Source organism: Oryzias latipes, chromosome 1 (genome assembly GCF_053564925.1).
Source record: "Oryzias latipes strain Hd-rR chromosome 1, Olatipes_Hd-rR_3.1".
NCBI lineage: Eukaryota > Metazoa > Chordata > Actinopteri > Beloniformes > Adrianichthyidae > Oryzias > Oryzias latipes.
In genome coordinates this window covers 41,210,406-41,229,283 of record NC_136237.1, presented here as the reverse complement: position 1 = coordinate 41,229,283, position 18,878 = coordinate 41,210,406, and the positions used below count along the sequence as shown (strand labels likewise).

General features: G+C 41.3%; 1 long non-coding RNA gene across 1 annotated transcript; it reads right to left on the bottom strand.

The window, feature by feature from the left end:
• Positions 1–4,871: 4,871 nt before the first annotated feature.
• On the bottom strand, positions 4,872–5,345 carry LOC111947111 (uncharacterized). The gene is made up of 2 exons (XR_002872932.2): positions 5,141–5,345; positions 4,872–5,059 (listed from the first exon to the last, which is right to left on the bottom strand). It is a non-coding gene; the product is annotated as an uncharacterized LOC111947111 (long non-coding RNA).
• Between the last annotated feature and the right edge of the window lie 13,533 nt (positions 5,346–18,878).

Here is an 18,878-nt window from a genome sequence, read left to right as displayed (position 1 = left end):
AAGGGGAGCAAAAGCACACACTGGGACACAGTCTGCAGTCAGAACATACAATCAATTGTTTATTGGTGCAGGTGCAGTTTAAATAGGCAGTGACATGGCATGACCACAGGGAACACACCTGAGAAGAATTCTCAATAATTGGGAGCACACCCATTGGACAATCAACCTGTTAACACCCCCACTTGCTCACACATTATTTACAATAATCATGGAAACCAAAACTGCATCACATCTTGGTTTAACTATAATCCAAACAAGAATCTGGAAAAGGTAAGTAGCTTTAGTTTTGTTGCTGGTTTGGTCATTAGGTCAGCAACCATCTGATCCGTTGGACAATATTTCAAAAACACTTCACCATTGTTTACAGTTGATCTCACAAAATGATATTTAATATCAACATGCTTGCATCTCTGTCTATTTACAGGATTCTTTGCCAGTGCAATTGTGCTTTGATTATCTTCATAGATCACAGTTTTGTCATACTGATACTCATCGAAATGTTGAAGCAGCTGAGTCAAATACAAACATTCCTGTATAGTGGCAGCTAAAGCCATGTACTCAGCCTCACATGTTGACAGTGCTACAGTTGGCTGCTTCTTGGTCTTCCAGGAAATCAGGGGTCCATTTTTGCTTAGGCTAATACAATAACCAGAAGTACTACGTCTGTCATTGGTGTCACCTGCCCAATCTGCATCACTGTAAACCCACAGCCTTAATCCTTCATCACTTTTCCTGTAACAAAGTTTCTTATCATTTGTGCCTTTCAGATATTTTAGTATATGCTTTAAAGTTGTCCACTGTTCTTCTGTTGGCTCACTGAAATACTGTGACAATCTGCTAACAGCATAACTCAGATCAGGTCTAGTGCGTGAGGAAAGGTATATTAGGCTACCTACGGCCTCTCTGTACTTCCTGGGGTCACTCATCTTTTTACCACCATCAGTGTAATACAACTTGGGTTCACAAGGTGTCGACCTGGGTTTACAATCTTGCATGTTAAACCTCTCCAGCAGTTTATCAATATAACTCTGCTGTGACATGGTCACTTCACCATCACACTGATCAAAGGTGATACCCAAAAAAGTTTTCAGCCTGCCCAGATCTTTCATCTGAAACTTTTCTGCAAGCATTTGTTTGACAGTTTTTAAAACCCTTCCATCACTGGCAGCTATGACCAAGTCATCAACCCATATCAATATTATTATTTTTTCATATTCTGTTTCTCTCTTGTAAACACAAGGATCTACTGGATTTTGTACAAAGTTGTTTTCACACAGGTAATCATGTAACATTTTGTTCCAATTTCTACCTGATTGTTTTAGCCCATACAAGGATTTTTCCAGTTTACACACAATTTTCTCATTTGTCTGAGATTTTACATCATATCCCTCTGGCTGTTCCATGTAAATTTCAAAATCAATTGGTGCATGTAGGTAGGCTGTCTTAACATCCATCTGGTGGAGGATCAAGCTTTCCTGGGCAGCTTTCTGCATTAACACTCTCACACTCGTTAGGTTAACAGTAGGAGAAAAAGTTTCTTCATAATTTACTCCCAACTCCTGACTATATCCCTTGGCAACATACCTTGCCTTAAATTTGTCAGACCCATCAGCATTACATTTGATTGCATAGATCCACCTACCCCCCACTGCTTTCTTGCCCTCAGGCAGAGTGGTCAGAGTAAATGTGTTGTTCTCCTGCAATGATTTCATCTCCTCATCCATTGCATCTATCCACTCTCTTGAGTTGGATGAAGTCACAGCCTCTTTAAAAGTTTGAGGCACATTCAAAACCATCTTATAGCAGTAATCAATGTTGATCTGTGCCTGATCATGCTCTACCCCATAAAACTCTGGTCTTCTTCTATCTCTACTAGGATATCTCCTTTCTTCACTCAGGGCATCTGAAGAAGGGGATTCTGCCTTGACCTCAACTGACTGTGCATTTATCTGACTTGGGCTTAATCCAGTCTCTGCAATGTCACTCTGCTTGGGTTTGTCTGGGTCAAGTCGGGTTGTACTATGTTGCACACCAACTTTATCATCATCATCAGACGCATAATCAGTCTCACATTTCTTAGAATTAGATATGAATCTGACCAGTCTGTGCTTCATCACTTTCTTACTGTCAGGATAGTAGACCATATAGGCTGGACTGTTCTTATCATATCCAACAAAAATGCCTTTGTCAGATTTTGAATCTAATTTCTTTGTGTCCTGTCTATAAGCATAACACACAGTACCAAAAGTCTGCATCCTGGACACATTGGGTCTCCTTCCTGTCAACATAAAGTAAGGTGTCTGTCTAGTGCGGTTGTTGTAACACCTATTCCTCACCATTGCTGCTGTCTGGACTGCATACGGCCATAGCTCCTTGGGTAACTTGCTTTCCAAGAGCATACATCTAGCCATGTCAAAGAGAGTCCTCCAATTACGTTCAGCAGTACCATTCTGGTGTGGCGAGTATGGTGCTGATGTTTCATGTCTAATCATATTCCTGCGAAGTAGTGCTTGGTAACCCTGTCCAATAAATTCGGTACCATTATCGGATCTGATACATTTAACTTTGCCATATGGACCTATATCAGCTAGAAATCTCTCTGTAGCTTCCACAGTATCACTTTTGTGCTTTAAAAAATACACAAACATTGCACTGGAGTAGTCATCGGAAAAGGAAAGTGCATACCTATAACCTTCTCTGGACTCTGGGTTAATGGGCCCTACCAAGTCAGTATGTACCAGCTCTAATGCCAACGTTGCCCTTACATCAGACTTCCTGTTCCTACTTTGAATGAATTTACCTTGAATACACACTTCACATTGCATAGATTTAGGTACTTTACCCTTAATTGACATGCCATCAACAATACATTCCAACTTCTGAACATCATTATAATTGCAATGTCCAAAAATCTCATGCCACGTCTGAATGTCATGGCAACTCATAGATTGATCACAATTATTGTTCTCAGGAACCGTAGGCAAATAGAACAGTCTGTTGTGTTCATGAATAAGAAAACGTGTACCGTCTTTGTACTTCAGGACGTCTTCTCCCTCCTTGAAGATTACTGTTTCTCCGTTGGAAGTTGCAGCTCTCACAGAGAAGATGTCTTGGGGATAGGAGGGGATATACAGCGCCTGCTTCAGTGTGGCACAAATGTGACGTCCCCCGCTGTCAACCAGCCACACCGCTGCTTCTCCTCTGCGCTCCGCAACCCCCTTGCACCTTGTCCCATCAGCCAGTTCCACACAGTGCGTTTCAGCCTGGAATTGATCGTCAAAGCTCTTAAACTTAGCAAGATCTGTAATGATATGCGATGTTGCACCAGTGTCCACCATCAACCCTTTTCTGGTGATGTCGCTCCCTGGCTGATAATCAGCGGTCACCAAGAAGGCAAAGGTGTTATCCGTCTCCTCGGATACTCCGCGTGCGTTGTCCTGTCGCTGCTGCTTCCGACCTCCTCGCCGTGTGTTGCTCTTGCCTTGGCTGTACCACTGCTGACCACACTGACACTGTCTTGCCTTGTGTCCTCTCTGACCACAACGGAAACACTCAATGTCTCTGTTCTCTGCATTTCGCATCCTTGCACCTGACAGGGCACTAGTTTTCTGTGCCTGGGCACCCATGACATTGTCCTTGGCCACAGCTGTACGCATGCTTTCAGTGTTCTCATAACTGCGCAGTTTGGTCTTAAAATCTGCAAAAGAGAGGGTCTCAACGCTTTGAGTGACAAAAATTGAAAAAGGCTTGAATGATTCTGGCAACCCCTTTAAGACCATTGCAACCAGTAGTCCATCACTCAAAACTTCTCCGGCGTTCCTCAGCGCTGTGATTGAAGTCTCAGCACGTATGACGTAATCAGTCACACTTTCACCACTTAACTTTTGCAGGGAAGTTAATTCAGTGTAGAGACTCACAATTCTGGGCTTCCCCTTGCCAGCATAATAGTCTTGCAATATCTTGAGAGCGCCACGCCCATCATCAGCGGCCTCTCGCATGACCAGAGACAAACTTTTGTCATCAAGGAATTGAATAAGTTCAGCATATGCTTCAGCATTTTTCGCTGCATCCTCAGCCAGTGTGTCTTCATCCGCATCTGTGGCAGGTTCATTTAGAATTGTATCCTTCAGTTTCTGTAACCGCAAATGTCCCAAAAACTTTGTCTCCCAGAGTTCATAATTCTTTTCGTCTCCGTCAAACACAAGACGAGACCAACGTGAACTTGTCCTTTCACTCATGGTGTTGGCACTCCAAAAGTTTGAAACAATAGCTTATCAAACTGTTTTGCTACTCACACCATGTCTGGGCAAACATCAGCGCATCTGGGCCCATAACCTGTTAAACGTGGCTTTCTAAAGGGGAGCAAAAGCACACACTGGGACACAGTCTGCAGTCAGAACATACAATCAATTGTTTATTGGTGCAGGTGCAGTTTAAATAGGCAGTGACATGGCATGACCACAGGGAACACACCTGAGAAGAATTCTCAATAATTGGGAGCACACCCATTGGACAATCAACCTGTTAACACTCGGGTTGCAGGCGGAAGTTTTCCGGGGGCGCGGCGGAAGCGGAAGAGGATGTGTTGCCGGAAGACGGAAGCGTTGCTGTGGTGACAGGGTTAGACATTTGCCCGGATAACTCCATTAATGTTTGCGTCATACCGTCCAAGCGTCTGAAAAGTTCCTGTTGAGCTGTTGCCATTTGGGATAAGGCATCCGCTTGGCGTCCCAGGGTGATCCCTTGCTGACGAACGGAGTAGCGGAGTCCTTCTGGGTCAGCTGGGTCGGAGGTATGGCCAGATCGTTCTGTCATAATTCGGAGGAGCGGCAGACCCAGATGCTGGAACCCAGAATGAGGACGCAGGTAAATGAGAGGTAAGAAAGGGTTTTTATTCTTTCCTTCCAGGAAGATGTTGCTGGCGTGAATGTGATCCAGAGAGGAGCGAAGCTTGAGGCGTGGCTGGAGGTAGTAGCGCGGCTAGCAGAATGTGGTATTTCCAGAACAGCAGGGGGGCTCGAACTGACTTCCACACAGGTGACACTGGCGAGCAGGAATCCTGGGACAGGAATAGTAAGGTTAGTTGCAAGATCAGCATAGGATGCATAAACATGAGCGAGACTGAGACCAGGTTAGTCACCATAAGGGGTAACGATCTGGCGATGAGTTGTGGAGCTGGGTCTCCTTAAGAAGGGCAGAGTTGATGAGGGTGAATTGGTCACAGCTGGTGGAGTCAGGAGCAGAGCAGAGGGGCGGGGATGACAGAGGTGCCATGACAATGGCTTGTTTATTTTATAGCTAGTAAATGTTTACAAAAATACTCTAATATGTGCCTATTAATATCCAAAGACTAGACGACTACAAGTAGATGTGTAGGAGAAACTCTATTTGTAGATATCTTTTAGAACTATTGGTAGACATCTAATAGAGTAAAAACGTGGAGTTGTCTGAGATGTCCAGGAGACATCTACAATGAATGTATACTAGTTTTCTAATCGACATATTGTACCTGGTGGGATACATACAACTTCCTGTGTAAACAGTCACTTTAACCCAAGTGATCCTGTTTTTAGACACCATTAGATCATCCTTAGGCTTTGTAGATCTTGTATCATGCATTGTTAAAAGTTTGGAAAAACGGCTTATAAAACACACAAAACCACCATTTATGCACCTTCTAAATTATTCTTTGTTATTTAATTCCCCAGTTTCATTGACCCTAGCAGTTCTCAAGAAAAATAGCCGCTTGTTTACAATGCGCAAGGCATGATGGAACCACGAGCCGTGGGAACGATGTCTGTTGAACACATAAATAGTGATTTGCAACATACCTCTATGAATCTATGCATGTCTGTAACTGTAAATGTTGAAATAGCCGTGATTTAGACATCTAGTTAAATCTAAACACTAGTTCACCTCAGAGTTTGTCTTTGCAACATCTGTGAGAGAAAATTTCTGCCCCTCGGGTAAATGTTGCTGATGATCTCTGATTTACAGCAGCAGCAGTGCTTCCTGCTGATGTTGAGCTTTTCTGCTTGATGATCTCAGCTGCAGACCGGAGCCTCCGAAAGGGTTTGGAGCACACTAACACCCCCCCGAGTAAAAACGGTAATCACTCACCTGAAGAGATTCGCTTGAATCACGAACATCGCGGATGTCTCAAAACACAATGACATTACAAGAGAATCATGTCAGCAGAAAAAAAACCTCCTCTGACACCAAAACAAAAGCAAAGGCCAGCATTCTGCCCGTCACGGCGCTCATCAGCCTCCTCCACACACGCCTCCGTCCAGCAGTCATTACTCAAAGCTTTCCAGACAGAATTACAAACGATGGTGTAGATGCAGTTTATACATTCAGACCCAAAACTATTCACTATTTTTGGCTGAGTCTCTCGTTTCCTTAAGCGTTATAAAAGCTTTTTACCCATACCGTCTCTCATCGTCTAATTACCTTGTGGGAAAACGCCGGTGTCATTAACAATCACGAAGAAGCATGAATAAAAAGAACGTGTCAAGAACTATGGCCTTGACTATAACTACAACATTTGGATGAAAATTATGTTTTTGGTATTTTAACATGTTCTTGTAGCATTTTTCAGATGATAGAGGACGTATATAACGAAAACGAAGCCTTAATATGCATTTCTGAATATTTATTTATTCAGAACTTTGAGGAGAGAAGACGAAAAAAATTACCGCTTGAAAAACATCGTATTTGTGACGTAGAAAATACGCTGGCGAGGCCAAAAGCTCCCTCCTCCGGGGTCAACATCACCTGTCCCGCCCTAAAAACTGAATTTTTAATAAACTCCTGCCGCTCTGCAGAAATTATGTCCAAGAAAACTAAAGCTCATTTTATTTTGGCCTCAGTCTTGTTTTAGTGTTTCATTTTAAAATTCCTGCTTTATGAAAAAAAAACAAGTGCGCTAACGGTTTAGTCACATGCACCAGAGTTAGTGCTGTGGGTTTTTGGGTCGTCCAGCCTGTGGGGGGTCGTGGAGAGGAGTGACTGCATCTGTAGGGGAGCACATCTGTAGTGTGTCTCGCAGTTACATTGACGCTACTACAAACCCACCTGAAATATTCAGTTCCTGTTTTTACAATTTAAAAACGAGCGACAAACGACAAATCTATCCTTTGTTGCAATTAAAATATGTGCAGGAAATGCAGCAATGTGCATCTTGTGAATATCCATCAGGTTTTGTGTTTGGTCCCTTCGTAACCTTTGTGCTATCCTAGGCACTTTAACATTGGGAGTTGGGTCATCAATGTTAATATGACCCAACTATATGTATATATATATATATATACACACATGTATATATATATGTATATGTATACATATACATATATATATATATATATATACACATGTATATATATATGTATATGTATATGTATATATATATATATACATATATATATATATATATATATATATATATATATATATATATATATGTATATATATATTTCCTCTAAGTATATAGACATATATATGTCTATATATATATGTTTTTTTTATTTCGTTAAGAATACTTGGAATAAACCAATGTCTATATTGATCTTGTGCTCTAAGTTTGTTTCTGTCTCCTTGTTTTCATTGAATTGTGTTTTCTTTGTCCAGATTCCTCACAGCAGGTTTGTCTTTCCTAATCATCACAGCTGCTTCCTGATGGTTAATTACCTTCAGAGCATATAAGTCTTAGATTTGGTTCAGCACAGATCTGTTGTCGTTCTCTTGTCCTCCATGCAGTGTTTGTTTGTTTTTTGGTGCATATTCCACACTAATCAAACTGTTTGAAGATATTTGACCCTAAAGTCACATTAATTTTAGAACAGAGTTCTCCCCAGCCGTGACCTCCAAAACAGTTTTTAGTTGGCTGTGAAAAAAAGTGTCCTTGGAACATGTTTGAGTTTGAAGGTTGTTTTCACTCAACACATCTCAATGTGCCAATATCAACCAAGAGAAACTTGTTTTTTCATGTCATAAATCTTTCCTGAAACCTTCGTTTTTGTGCAGACATTCATGGCTGCAAACATGTGAGGAATTTCTCTGCTTATGATGCAGAGAGTCCAGGAAGGACGACGTCTTGATGGAAATCCAAGTGTTTGACATGGTTAGAAAAATGAAACATGCAAAACATGTGTGTGGAGACGCTGAACTGGATCTGAATGTTTATGAGCTTCTTAAAGCCTGATGTAACACTCATTATCTAAACAGAATTCTATGCAAATATGAGCCCTGATGAAGATTTAATAAGAGCAAATAGCTTTATATTCATAATCATTTCTAAAATGGATTCTATTGGTGACATACAAGCACTTTGGAGAAATAAAAGCTCAACAAATATATTTTTAGGGGAGAAAAAGGAAAACATCTGTCAATTCCATGCTTCATTTTACCCCCCTCACCACCATCACAACTTGTGGACAGGGCCTCCACCCGAGACTCCTCCCCAATTCCCCAGGATGGGTTGAACATCCACCAGAGAGGAGTCCAAACTAATGGGATCCAACTTTTTTCTGTGCTGTTGTACCACAACTAAATGAACCAGTGGAAAAGTCTTCAATAATCCATATCAGCCTCATTAAGAACTTAACGAGAGAAACAAACTCAATCCCACAAACGGAAGGGAGGCAATGAGGAATCCCTTTAGTTACTGTCCTAATCTCAACTGCCCCTACTGGTGGAAACGGGCTCTGTCTGCCATAACCTGCACCAAATATCTGCTCGGTGAGCCTGTAGAGGGAAAATATCCATGAGCATTTCTTTGCACAGAGTGACGAAGCAGGTGAGGTTTCTACCCCCCCCCCCCCTCCCCCAAATCTGCATGGACCAAGGAGTCCGTTAATGCTGGTTACGAGATGACTGTTTAAAATGAGGGGTGTCGTTTATGTGGACGTCCTTTGGGTGTCCTACAGGCACTTGTGTAAAAGTGCAGCATTTGCACTCAGTCAGTAAGGTGTCGGTACTCACACCTCACTAATGACTAGATCAGTGTTTTTCAACCTTTTTGAGCCACGGCACACTTTAACCTTGACAAAAATCACCAGCATCAAAAAAATAAATAAATAAGGAGAAACTCTATTGTCTGTATTGATCTACAGCCCCTCCACAATCTCACATACATTTTTGTGATAATTGTGGCAGAAAAAGCTGGAAGTTGCAGCTGTTTTTTCTAAAAGATGTAATAAAAGTTGAGTTAGAAGATTTAAAAACTGTCTGATGTGTGTTCGTTATTCGTTGCAGAGACGCTGTCACTTTAACACAATGCATCATGGGAGATGTAGTAGTGGCAGACAGACTGGCTTCTCTGAGCTTCATTGATTTTGTTCACTTGTTCCACGGTCTGATAAGGGATTCTGTGGAAAGCTACACCGCTAAAGACGAGCTTTAGCTGGTATTTCTGTTGGAACTGAGCAACTATATGAGCAGAATCAGAACAAGGAAGTGAAGAATTTAACCACTTCTGATTGGTCAGACTGATGACGTGATTAAGACGCCAAGAATGACTGGCGGAGACAATTAAAGGGGCGGGACTTTTCAGAAGACAGCTTTAGCTGCAGCTAAATCGCGGTACCGTCATTCTTACCAAGATGTCTTTAATAGAATCAAATGAACACAAAGAAAAAAGTATTTTAGGATCTTTCATATTCCTAACTTCTCAGTGTTTTATCAGGGCCTGTTTGGATGAACACAGAGCTGATTTCCTGGAGATGGTAAATGTTTTTAGATCAGTTAATGAGGGCAATTTCCCACGTCGGCGCACTTGACCATCTCCCACTAATGTGCCGCGGCACACTGGTTGAAAAACACTGGACTAGAGTGCTGCAAGACAGCATCATCTTTATGTTGTTCCCACATGCATGAAAATAGTACATTTTCACGACATCCTCTGATGTGGCTGTACGTCTGTCCAGAAAAATGTCTTTTTAACGCTGATGATGAAAACTTAACTTACCTAACTTCACACATGGATGCAGAGAGAGCAGACAACTAATAGAAGAAGTTACCAAAAAGACGTCTGATGTCTCGCATCTTGCAGCACTGGAGAATGCAATTTAATTTTAATGATTTCATTTATTTGCCTTTGCATTGCCTGCTACTGTTTTCTCTTCTCTTGCCTCCTCTGCCTCATCGTGTATTTGTGTCTTCGCAGAAGTCCACCATGCTAAAAATAAGAGCTGGAGACAATGGTGGCCATCGCAGTTATCGCGGACAATCGCAAGCAAACCCAGCCGGTGTGAGCTAAAGCGCGCAATGATGCGACAGCTGAGAAGTATAAACCGGGCTTCATGCAGTTCCAGCATTCTGTAACCAGAACAAAGCTTCTGTTTCTTCAAATATTCTGTTTTTAGCTATTAACCCGATGGAGAGTCCGTCAAACCAGTTGCATTCTGATGCACATGACCTACCATAAATTAATATTGAAGCGATGCCACAATCTGTTTAAAATCTACACTGATTTCTGTCTAAATTTTTCTTTTTTTTATTCTTTCAAGCGAGTTAATCTACCATTTCTGCCCATCTCAGTTCAAAAGTTTAAAAACACAAATTCAGTCATTTTCTGGGTCTTTCAAGTTTTTTTTCCATTAAAAAGTCTTTGTAAACTTCCTTCACAAAGTAAAAAGTTCAATCTAAAATGAAGCGGTCTGTCTGAACATCTGCAGGAATAATTTCACAGGAGTGGCGAGTGAAAATAATTTAGAAGCCCAGATTACTTAAGGGCCTCTTTGGATTTTCACTTCATGTCCTCCATAATTGGAATCTGATGAGCTTCAAGCTCAGACATCACTTTCATGGCAAACTAATGTGTTCTGCTCCTCCAGTCAACCATGTGGAGTCCATTTCCTTCCTTTCTGCTGCTTCTCTGTGTTCTTGTGGGGGGGGGATACTGCTCAAAAGCTGACAGAGGGAGGAATAACGAAATTCCAAGGGAATTCCGTATCCAAGTTGAGGAAGAAGCAGATGGGAGGAGAGAAGGTAAGCTTTGAGGCATCATTTATCTTCATAAGACTCTGATTCAAGCTGGGTCCGAACGAGCAGAGGAAGAAAATACTTTAGAGGAAACGGAAGGGGCAGGGAGGGGGGCGGCAGTGAGGAAGAGTACTTTTTTTTCCAGCAGATTGGGGGGACAAACAATAACATCGCTGCAGCTGTTTTATTCTTTATTTTTATCTCTTTTTTTAAATAAAATAAATAAAATATATCATTTTTTTCTTACCAAAGAAAGGACATGTATGAGAGAAGTATGACGGTGGTGAGATGTGCTGTAGGTCAGACAGAGGAGTTCAAGGTGGAAGTGGGACTACACCAAGGATCAGCTTTGAGTCCTTTTTTGTTTGCTATGCTGATGGACAGGCTGACAGACGAGGTAAGACAGGAATCTCCCTGGACAATGATGTTTGCGGATGACATCGTAATTTGCAGTGAGAGTAGAGAGCAGGTGGAGGAACAGCTAGAGAGGTGGAGGTTTGCTCTGGAAAGAAGAGGCATGAAGGTCAGTCGTAGTAAGACAGAATACATGTGTCTGAACGAGAGGGATCAAGGTAGAAGCGTTAGGTTACAGGGGACTGAGGTGAAGAAGGTGCAGGAGTTTAAGTACTTGGGGTCAACAGTTCAGTGTGATGGGGATTGTGGAAAAGAGGTGAAGAGGCGAGTGCAGGCAGGTTGGAGCGGTTGGAGGAAAGTGTCAGGAGTGTTGTGTGACAGAAGAGTGCCAGCAAGACTCAAAGGAAAGGTGTACAAGACAGTGGTGAGACCAGCTCTGCTCTATGGGTTAGAGACGGTAGCAGTGAGACAGAGACAAGAGGCTGAGATGGAGGTAGCGGAGATGAAGATGTTGAGGTTCTCCTTAGGAGTGACCAGGTTAGACAGGATAAGGAACGAGTACATCAGAGGGACGGCTCATGTTGCCTGTGTCAGCGACAAAGTCAGAGAAGCCAGACTGAGATGGTTTGGACATGTTCAGAGGAGGGATAGTGGATATATTGGTAGAAGGATGTTGGAGATGGAGCTGCCTGGCAGGAGGGCAAGAGGACGGCCAAAGAGGAGATATATGGATGTCTTAACAGAGGACATGAAGTTGGCTAATGTTAGGGTAGAAGATGTTCATGAGAGAGTGAGGTGGAAAAGGATGATTCGCTGTGGCGACCCCTGATGGGAAAAGCCGAAAGAGAAAGAAGATTCTCCACGATACACTTACCACACATACAACAATGGGACGGTCCATTTTCATGACGTCCCTTGAGGTGGCCGTGCGAGTCTCAGGGGAACTAAATAAAACCCCTAACCCCATTCACGCCTAGACATTGGGAAAAGGTTGGTTGATGTAAATGCTAATAGTTGGGACCTCCCTCTCCATGAATGACCAGGTGTAGTATCGCAGGCGGAAACCCAGCAACACTACAGCCAGGCGGCGGTTCAGGTCCCGATGAAGTGTTGCATGTGCGACACTTCATCGTGCAATCATTGTAAATCAACTGATGGTGGCACGAGGAAAAGCGGTTTGGCGCCGTCATGCAACACATCAGGTAAAGTGACGGCGTTATAAAAAGCTGCTTTTCTCCACGGATTGACAGCAATCGCATAAACGGTTGAGGGTTATTTAGCTGTCGCCTGTGACATCTCCAGATGCAGCTGTTCCTCGCTGAGCCTCCGTGGGCCCAGAAAACCCAAAAGTGAAGCAAAAACATGAAAAAAGTGTAAAGGAGGAATCTGGGAAGACTTGTAAAAAGATAAAGTACCTGATTTGGGAAAATTGTCCATATGATGGTTCCACTATTGCATTGTGGGCAAGTTAGTTTGCTTCATTGATGTACCTTTGCTGAGCAATAATAAATGTTAAATGACATGATGCACAGGGGTCACACGTTTAGCCAAGCTCTCCTAATTGTATGATTTCATAGCCTCAGGCTGCTGAATCTCTATTTATGACTAAATTGATGGTAGCTCAAGGCCAACATGCTTTAACCAGCTTGAGTTGCACAGTTGCCAGCGTGTCAAGAAAACATGTCCAACCTCCTGAAATGATTTGATTTTTAGTGTTCTCAATTTGCTCCTGTGAGTGGGAATCAAGCACCAGGGGCTAAAATTCTGACATGCGCGGCGTCTGCACTTAGCGGAGGAAGCCTCCACATTGGTGCTTCTCAAACCCATAACCCCATGTGGGAAATGAAGGATGTCGGGGATCGCCAAAGGGTAATCCCACCTCCCAGAGAAGCGGGATAATTATGCTTACAACTCCTCAGGCTGAGCTGCTGCTCTACCTGGAAAAAAAAAAGCTTTCTCCACGCCTGTCAGCCAACCACTGGGAGCCACAGTGACTGCTGGAAGCTGGCAGAGAGGGAGGGGGGCAGTCTAATCAGGGGACGGTGGGTGATGGGAGACAAGAGCGTGCTCAGAATAAAGCCAGGTTCAATGTGCTGCTGTCACACTGTGGAGAAAGATATGGGCGCCGAAAAGAAAAAGAGTCAGAGGATGGAGAGTCCAAGAAAAGAGAAGATTCTACTTAACCCTATACAAAACCAATGGCATTTCTGAAACTCCCACCTCATTAGCGCAATCCAAATTTCCATTGGAAGACAAAAGGATATGAACATTTTATTTTTCTAGAGAAAAGAAAATATAGGAACATTTTTTTTTTTTCTGCCCTGTAGTTCAGCGTCCTTCCACTAGGGGCAGTAGAAGGGCTTTTCCTGCTTCCACGAAATCTCAAAAATACTACGGAGTATTAAGGCCACCATAAAAACAAAAAGATGGGAGTATAAAGTTGTAAAATTATAAGAAAAAATTTCAATATTTTACGAGAGTAAAATTAGGAGGAGAAAGTGAATATTTTATGGGAAAAGTCATAAAAGTCAGCATTTTGCCAGAATCCTGTTAACATTTTGAGAGAAAATTCAACATTTTCCAAGAATCAAATCCTACATCCTTGATGATTAAAAAACTGGTCATTTTATTGGGAAACATTGTGCTTTTTTCAAAAATATAGTTGTAATTTCATGAAAATTAAGTAGTACATTTCCACAAAAATGAAGCCGATTCGTGAGGAGTCTAATGTCTGTCCACATCTTTGTCTGCAACGGAAATTAAACAGGTAATGTTGTCTTTGCTGAAACGTTTTAAAATCTAAACACAATATTTTATTTTCCATAAAGCAGGACTTCGTCATTTTGAAATTATGACTTTTTGAAGCATAAATTTATGGCTTAATTTTCAGAAATTACGGTGCTTTTTCTTTTCAAACTGACTTTATACTAAATTATCATAAGTTTGTTCATTTTTCCTCTTTTATGGTGGCCTTAATTCTGTCACACAAAAAACAGAACTGTTTTCTTTGAGAAAGAAAAATATATATAATTTTTTACAGTCAGATGTTTACAGAGATTTAAACTATATTTTTGTGTTTGGCTCCATCTTGTGGACACACTCGCTATCGGCTTGCACACAGACGGGAAACTCTCAAACATTAGTTATTGTTACCATAAGAGGAGAAATTATGCTGCACCTGCTCATCATTTTAAAAGATTTGTGGAATGTCTTGAAGTTGAGTTGTGGAATCTGCAATTCAAGTCCAACAAACTCAAAAAAATATCACCTGAATGATGAAGAACATTCATCGACACACTTCTGATTTCTGTTTTTTTTTTTCTGCGTCTCTTCCAGGTTCACAGACTTTAGTAAAAATGCTCATAATTATTTATTTGTGATGTTGAATAAAAATGTAGATCATCTGTTTTTGGACCGTTCCAAAATGATGTCACCTTTATACTTAGTTACAGGCTGCACAGTGGTGCAGGGGTGAGCGCTCTAGCCTTGCATGTCCCAACCACGCCCACAAGTGGCCGGGATAGGCTCCAGCAGCCCTGTGACCCTGAAAGGGACAAAACTGATTAGAAGATGAATGAATGAATGCTTAAGTTACTTATATTTTTATGCTTTGTGCTCTTACACCTGGATCTTCTGCTCTATTGGACATTTGTGCGATACACATCACTACATTAATGAGTTTTATATGCATGTGACAAATAAAAATTCCATCCATCTTCTTAACCTGCTTTATCCCTTTTTGGGTCACTGGGTTGCCGGGGTCTGTCCCAGCTACAGGTGAGCAAAGGTGGGGTACACCAGTCTGTCCCAGGGCCACAATCCCTCCCGCATGCACACCTCAGGACACTTTAGGGCAGGGGTGTCTAATTCTAGGCCTCGAAGGGCCGGTGTCCTACATGTTTTCCAACCAGCCTGCCACTGAAGCTCCTTATTGGCTAAACACACCTGATCCACACATGCACGTGGAAAACGTGCAATCTCTGCACAGAAAGGTCCCAGCTGGGATTCAAACCGGCGCCTTCTCACCACAAGGCAAGACTGCTAACCACTGCGCCCAAAAATAGCTCAACCCAAAATGGTCCCAGAGTCAAATTTGAATTTATTATTTATTAAACCCAACATTGAGTAAAAGTTGATCAACTTTATTTTCCTCCCTGATGATAAATTACTAGAAATTCTAACTTTTTTTGCCCGTTGTAAGACAAGAACTCCACTAGAGAGAAAGGGATTTTTCAACGTTCAGACCACTGTAGGTCTTTGGACCTGCCTTTGTACACCTTCACAGTGTTCTGTGAGTTTTTGACCTCACACTTAGCAAAAGAGCCAAAGGTCAAAGTTCAGGACACATCTCCACACATATATCAGATTAGTGTTTTTCAAACGGTGTGCCGTGGGAAATTACCCATTAACCGATGTAAAAACATTCACCATCTCCATCTTCATCCAAACAGGCCCTGATAAAACACTGAGTAGTTAGGAATATGAAAGATCATAAAATTATTTTTTTCTTTCTGTTTATTTGATTCTATTAAAGTCATTTTGGTAAGAATGACGGTACCGCGATTTAGCTGCAGCTACAGCTGTTTTTTGGAAAAGTCCCGCCACTTTAACTGTCTCCACCATTCATTCTTGAAGGCTTAATCACACGTCATCAGTCTGACCAATCAGAAGTGGTTACAGTCTTCACTTCCTTGTTCTGATTCTGCTCATAAAGTCTCTCAGTTCCAACAAAAATACCAGCTAAAGCTCGTCTTTAGCGGTGTAGCTTTCCACAGAATCCGGTGTCAGACCGTGGAACAAGTGGACAAAACGATGAAGCTCAGAGAAGAGCGTCTGTCTGCCATCACTACATCTCCCATGATGCATTGTGTTAAAGTGACAGCGTCTCAGCGTACAATGAGTTTTCCCTGTTAAACGTCTTGAAACCACAATGAACACACATCAAACAGTTTTTATATCTTCTTGATGAAGTCAGAGGTTCAACAGTTTAGTTCTCCTTCAAGGTTTGAGTTTCTTAACAGCCAAACATCCCAGAGTTTGGTCCAAGTCATCTTTCGATGACCGTTCGACCCTCTCACCAACACCGGTGTCGTTGGGTCACTTTCAAGACACCATTTGGAGCATTTCATCCGCAATTACACCATGTGAGAATCATTTGGGCAATCATTCATTTCCACAAGCATCCGGCTTTGATGTTGTGTCATTTCATGTGACTTTCTGACACGCCGGCGCTCTGTTTGTGTGTGAAATGCCATCCGGCTGGCCTGCCGGGACCCCCAGCGTGGAGGACCGGAGCGGTCAGCAGGGAACTTCCACGCTCCTCCTTCTGAAACAACAAGCTGCCTCGCCGCCGCCACGCCCCTCCCCGCGCACGTGCACACGCTCGGCTCTCCTGCCTCTCGCCACATCCTTCCCTCGACCTCATCTCGACCCTTCAGAGCCTTATTTATTAAATTAAAATGGAATTAAACTTTTTTAGAATGTTATTGATCCCCTAGACGGGAATTGATCTTATCAAAGATAAAAAATAAAATCTTTTAAACTGACACAAGATAAAACAACAGCTGAAAGTTAGAATAATGTCAGCAAAGTTTTAATAAAAATGACTTTGGAATAGGTTTTAATATAATTAATCCATTGCCGATACAAAAAACTAAATTTATTGTACATTAAATAATGTTTTAGCAGACTTTGATGTTTGTTTAAACGGTAAACAAAATCTCTTAATTCAGAATCTGTTTCTTTTTTCCAAACAGGACTTTCATTTTTGCTTTTAGTTGACCTTTTTTGTTTAGTTTCCATTATCTTTTGTTGGAGTTACCGGTGGTTGTGTTGTTTTTTTGTCATAGTCTAAAATAATGTCAGAAAATATGATGTTTAATCTGTGTTGCTGTTAGCAAAAAAAAAAACCTTTTTTGCAGCTTTGTTTGTTCTGTGAGGAAAAGAAAAGAAGAAAAAGTCTAGGAAGCAAAGACAGGAACTTCCTGTCTTTTTTTTTTTTTTGGTTGATGGAGATGAACCAATAATAAACCAATAAATGCCAGTAAATTCATCTGTGAGGAGGCATTTTAAACAGGAGAGAGATTTCAAACAGTAGTTTCTCAAGAAATGTCCTCATAAACAAGGTTTCCATCTGATAAAAATTGTTCCCTCTGATTTCAAACATTTTTAGGAAATATAGATGATTCTTCAGAAAATCTTTCAAACTGGGTGTCATGATGTTATTAATCAGTCAACATATGTTATAAAGAATAAAAAAATAACACTTATCTAATCTTGAAGTGGATTCTTAACCCCTTCACAAGAAGTTTTCACTTTTGTTTTTGCTTTTAAGCAGACGCTAAATGAAGGTCAATTTGGACCAGAAGGTGGTTTGACGCTTCCATTCATCGGCATCGACCAACGGCGTTTGTCCCTTTCATGGTCCAGAGAAGAGCTTTTATCTTTATGTTTGGAAAATGAGATGTGCAGCTTCTGAGAACGGTGAGTCACGTCTTTATAGATCCAAAGATCTTGATTTCATTAACTGAGCCATCAAAAAAATGTTCCACTGTCATAAAATTCAGGCTGTAAAATTATGGTAAGATATGGATAAACAGAAACAGACAGATCAGTCCTGTAAACAAATGTGGCATTTTGATTGATTTGATTTTGATTTGAAATGGTTTATTTCAAGCAATCAAAATAGAAATAATACACAAAAACAATATAATCATCAGTTATACATTCATACAGTAACTAATCAAACTTAGGATAATTAGACATAATTAATAAATATTGCTTGAAAGGGAGTGGAAGGAAGCGAAAGCATTTGACTTATAGGTAAGCTTTTGATGAACATCACGTTCGGTAACCTGATCTTCCTCGGCTTGACATGTCCAACAAAGAAGCCGGGAGCAAACAAAAACATAGTCTTTCACCTTTCTTCCATCAAAGGAGGCTCCTGCGTTGTAGGGCAGGTGTGGCAGGAAACCTAAAGGGAGAAAAAAAACTGGTGGAGGTGAAGACCGGCTCTCATGGGAGCTCGCCTTACAACAATAATCCTGCTTTCAGCCCCAAGTAATCAGATCTTTATTATTCCAGATAAACCCATGTGGCTTTAAATAACAGTCTTAAATAACAGACTTAAATAAAATTAAAGAAAAATCACAAAAAAAATAATTTGATTTTATTTGTCCTTTTTTTAATAAAAGTGAGTTTGTACTCCCTGAAAATCTGAATTTTTTTACCTTTTAAATTTCAGTTTTTTGAACATTTCTAAGTAATTATCTCAAATTTTCTTATTTTCTTTTCTTATTAATATAAATGTTTGTGTTTTATTTTGGTCTTAGGAGACACGACGGCGGGAAAGCTGACGTTAATCGTTAACTTTTAACTCCAAACCAACAATCAGCGGCTCTGGTTTTTATGAATTGATGCATGATGCATTTTCACAGCCAAACCAGCCCGCCAATCAGAAAACGACGCTCCGCGAAAGACACGCCCCCTTAGAAATAAATGCGAGGGCATCCGAATGCTGATTGGTTGGAAATATGGAAAGG